Source organism: Nannospalax galili, unplaced genomic scaffold, assembly GCF_000622305.1.
Source record: "Nannospalax galili isolate Female #2095 unplaced genomic scaffold, S.galili_v1.0 scaffold236, whole genome shotgun sequence".
NCBI lineage: Eukaryota > Metazoa > Chordata > Mammalia > Rodentia > Spalacidae > Nannospalax > Nannospalax galili.
The window spans coordinates 727,032-732,069 of record NW_008338710.1 but is presented as its reverse complement, the minus strand read 5'-3'; the positions used below and the strand labels follow the sequence as shown (position 1 = coordinate 732,069).

The 5,038-nt window shown below is 39.3% G+C and overlaps 1 pseudogene; it reads right to left on the bottom strand.

Annotated features, from left to right (window-relative positions):
* Window positions 1-3,896: 3,896 nt before the first annotated feature.
* On the bottom strand, window positions 3,897-4,377 carry LOC103734329 (annotated as a pseudogene).
* Window positions 4,378-5,038: the final 661 nt, after the last annotated feature.

The following is a 5,038-nucleotide window of genomic DNA, read 5'->3' as shown; positions in this document are numbered from 1 at the left end:
GATAGTTAAATAACATCATGAATATGTGAAAACCCATTTTAAATACTTTATATATGATTTTATATGCTAAATGGTGAGTTTTATGGTATATTAGCTATATCTCAATAAAGACATTTTTTTTTTAAATCTCCAACCCTTTGTGGTCATCTTTGTTCACTCATTGGCTCAACTACTGAAGACCTTGAGTTAATGTGGGCTGAACTCAGCTCTGCAAAGCCAGCATTCACATCTCAGTTCACCTCTTGCTAGCTATGTGATTGTTGTTGCAGGTTATTTGACTGTTCTTCGCTTAAACTGTTAATTTTAAAGTTGTGACATTAATAAATTTGTCTCTGTTTTAAGGGTATTTTGAGAGGCTCTCGCAGGTCTCAGTAACTATTGGCAGATCTGCTCTTCATGCACCCACATACAGAAATGTAAAGATCAAATGAGTTTGAATGTCAATTGTCTTCATTTTACTAATTCATTTGTTGCTATTTAATAAGTGCCATCCACTGTGCTAAGAACTAGGAAAAATCTGAATGTGAAGTACTGCTTACACATATGAACTTAATACAAGACACAGGATAAAGGTACATGTTAAATTTTTTGTAGAGTGTTATAGTAAACAAATGGTACTTAAAAGTTGCAACAATGAACAGGATGAGAAATGTTTGAGTTATGTAAGTTAGATAAGTATTTAGGAGATTATAGCTTGGTAAAGGAACTGGTGGGCATCTACTAAAAATGACAGAAAAGAAACAATTAGAAAAGTTCTGACAAAATGTTTCAGTGAATCAGTCCTCACATCTAGAAGTCCAAAAAACTGTCCAAGAAAAGGAGCAGTTGAATCGCATCCTTTGGAAGGCTATGTAGAGTTTTCAATTTTTTTCCATCATATTTGACAGAGAGAGATTTGCTCTGGATGCACGACTTGCCGCCTGGTGAATGTCACCATGACACTGTCTCGCTGGGAAATAATGCTTCACTGGGGATCTTTCAAGCAGCCATAGCTCTTCTCTGGGCAATTAGTACAACCAAGGAAAAAAATCCTCCAGTCTTTTGCCCGGGCTGTGAAAGCCTGGCTTCCAGATGCCAAGAGCTGAGTGACCAGCGGTGGCTAAGACTGTTCCAGAGAACAACTTCCTCTTCAGGCGTTCAGCTCCAGTTCCCAAGAATTTCCAACATTTTGCAAAGTAAACTCACTCACTTATTGTTGATATTCCTTCTCAAGAACTTAGAGTTGAATGCTTCTTTCTTTTGAAAATCAGTTGCCTTAAATCACATCTTATTTCCATGTGCTACAGGCTGAAAGTATTTTCTTCTATCACTGCAATTTTGTATGTTGAAACTTACTTCAGCCTCCATGGTATTAGGAGCTTTGAGGGAGGTGGTGAGGTCCTGAGAACTGAGCCCTGATGGATGGAACCAGTGCCCTTTTAATATAAAAGGATCCCAGAGAGTTATTTATTCTCTCTCTACCTGAGGACAGAGCCTGAAGAAGGTCTTCTATGAACCAGCAAGCAAGCCACTATCAAGAAGTGAATTTTCTGGCACCTTGATCTTAGACTTCCTAGTTTCAAGAACCATTAGAAATAGATATCTGTTGTTTATAAGGTGCATGGTATTTTGTAGCATTTTTGTTTTCATAGACTGAACAGAGTAAGGCAAAACTTTTAAATGTCATCAATTCATCTAATATCACTTTTTTCCTAGTCCTCCCCGTTGTTCATAATTTATCCTTTAAAAATTTCTAGTTTGCCACCACAGTGAGGTTTTTGGGAGCTGGGGTAGTGGTGGGAATATGAGTATATAATGTTTACATAGCATTTCAATAATCTTTCACATAAATACATAACAAAAATCATTAGAATAGAATTAAAGAGATGTAGAAGATATAAAAGTAAAAAGAACATTTAAAAAATTTTGTAAAGGAAGGAAAATATAAGGAGACACAAGGAAAGAAGGGCAAGATTAAGATGCAAACAAGGAGATGAGTGGTTGATGTCGCTTAGAGACGTTTGGAAAATGGAAGGAAAGGTTGGAAAGGTTGTTGAAGACAAATCATTGATGACTATAACAGATGATTGAAGTGTGGAATTGACTCAGGGCAACAGAAAGTTTTGAAAAATCGTGGAATGGTAGTAATCAGAAATTTGGTTTAGAATGATTAATTTATCAGCCGCATATAAAAGGATTAGGTAAAGGGGTTGGAGCGAAAAATAGAAAGGAGTTAGGAAGTTCTGACAATAGTCTAAGAGAGTGGAGTTTGAACCTGTCCTTTCCAATATAGCAATCACACCTGAATGCTGACCACTTAAAATGTGACTAGTGTAACCGAGGCAGTGAACTGGAGGCTGAAATTCAAAACACTCCTGCTCAACTCGGTTACCATATAAATTTTTATGTATGTCTATGGCAACAGGGATATATAAATAGAATTTTGGGTATATAAATTTAATGCAGGTAAAGATTTTTCAATGAAATTTGGCACCCAAACTCAAATATGTAAAGTGCTACATACATTCCATATCTTGAAATAAAAAGTACCCTAAAATACTTTTTTATGTTTATATACTGAAATTATAGAGTATTGAGTAAATTAAAGAACATTATAAAATTAATTTTACGTATTTCACAGATTTTATGATGTGGTTATTGGATAATTTATAATTACTTGTGTGGATTATATATACATATGTTTATTTTTAAATTTAGAGAATACTTTAGTAGTTTCTGTAATCAAAGATTATATATATATATATATTTGAGACAGGGTCTTCCTGTAGCCACAGCTTCTTTTTGCAACAGACAGAGAGTATTACAGAGTTCCACACTGATCAAATGCAAAGAATAGTGTCTGTGAGATGCCCAGTCTGAAGTGACACATCTACAATGGAACCTTTACACCTAAGCCTCAGGGAGCATAGGAACAGGGGGTGGAAAGAATATTACTGCATCTCTTAACACTCACCAGTGAAGCTTCCTCATGAGCAGATGGTGATTAACCCAGAAAACCACAACTGGTCAAAACGCAGAGAATGAAGGCGCTGATTTTAAGAATAAATGCATTCTAGAAGGAGAGGTGGCATGAGACACTTAACATACTTCCAGACAGTCTTGAAATTAACTGTGAAGTTGGTGAAGATAGCTGTGGATTCAACATTGAAAATCTAGGGAGGGGTGATAGCAAATGTAAAAAATGATTACCATTTGGGGGAGAAGAAACACAGGAGGGCAGAGGAGAAGAATTACTATCCAGTTAGCTGCCAAACAGGAAATCAGAGGAGTTTTGGTGGGCAGAGAAAGGCTTCTATTTCTTTCTTTTTTTAATGAAAAAATAATTTCATTTTTTTCCTACTTGGGAATGTAAACAAGTACCTTTGGTATAAAACTTTCAGCATCTAAGTTAGTCAGGAGGACATGCCTGTCACTGTTTACATCCTACAGCCACTCAGTTGTGGTGCCAGGAGAGTGGGCTGGGAGGTTGCTACTCCAGGCTAAACCAAAAGCTTCAAGAGATGAGCACTCCAGAGACCCAGAATATAAGGAGGAGGAGAGGTCAGAGGAACTGAGTGGCACAGAGCAGGAAGGGAAGAGAGGTGGCTAGGAGGCCAGGAGGCATTCTGTACTGGAGTCTGTGGGTGTCACTTCTCATGCTGTCCTAGAACTCACTTAGGTAGGCCCAGTCTGGCCATAAACTCATTGGCAATTCTTCCACCTCAGATTTCCAAGTTCTGGGATTATATTTGTGACCTACTACACCTAATGGGTCTTCCTTCTTGAATGGTGAACACAGCTGGCCTGAGCCTATCCTAGGAAGTCCATCTGTTTCCTGGTGCCAAGGGCTGCCCTTCCTGGAGAGCATGCAGCTTCCACCAGGATAGAAAGGCATCCATCAATATGTTAAGAAGTGATTACCTTTGGATTTGCATGAACTCCTTGAGCAGTCATAGAGTCCTGGTAGAAGCGGGGGTAACCCAGTCTCATAGCTGTCCATTTGTCAAAGTAGCAGACAGCACAGCCAATAGTCTCTGGAATGCAAAGTGTTTGAAGTCCATCTGTCCAAACAAAGCTGTTGGAGTTTTTCCAGCATAAGTTCATTATCCAGACGTGAAGGGAGATGCTGAGGGCGAAGTACACAGCTGTCAGAATGATGGCCCCTTTGAACTTACCGAATAGGAGGTTGACCAGGCCAGCCTGGAAGACGAAGGTGTTGAAGATCATGAGGAAAATGATGATGATATTGAAGAGAATTGCAATATCCTGGATGATGAAGAGCACCAGCTGTATGACTGGAGCCATTCGGAGTAGCTCAGAGAAGGAACTGACTAACAGATAGGACAGCAGCAGGAACTTCAGGGAGAGCACCAGGCTGTAGTTACTGGTCTGGAGCATCTTCCCTCTGATTTTGGGGGCTCCCAGGGGCACATTTCACAGTTCTGTAGAAAAAACCTTCTGGTTCTCTGCCTGGTCCTTGGTGAGAGGCAAGCTCACCTGGCACTTAAGGCAAGGACCTCAAAGAGCCAATGTCTGTTGTCATGGGGACACCGTCGCGGCTTCCAGAAGCTGGCTTTAAATTCTGGAAGTATATGGCAGTTGTGGCTTGGGTGGGCGTCCCAGGTTTCCTCTGGCCACTCCAGGCCCCCATGTTTGTGCCTTCGCTTACTGCCAGGTCCTCCCGCCCACAAGGCTTCTATTTCTATAGAGTTTTCTTATATTCATTTGAGATGCTGAAAAGTCATAGCACAGTGTGGAAAACTTGTCAGAGTTGGCAACAAAATTGAGAATTTTCTTCATGTGATAAATGGTTTGCGATCATACTATAAAGACTGAAGGTATTTAAAGAGTGGAGAGACCCAAATCAATTCTTTTAGGAATGCACTACTCAGGGAATGACAGGTGAAGTATTTTACTGTTTTTTTGAGAGGTGTTGGCTATGTTGTAGTTCAGATGCTAAATGTTAATAAAAAATTGAATATGACTACCATCTGAGCAGAATGTTCTTGTTGGTTCATCTATTGATTATTATTTCCTTATAACCAACAGGTAACATAAA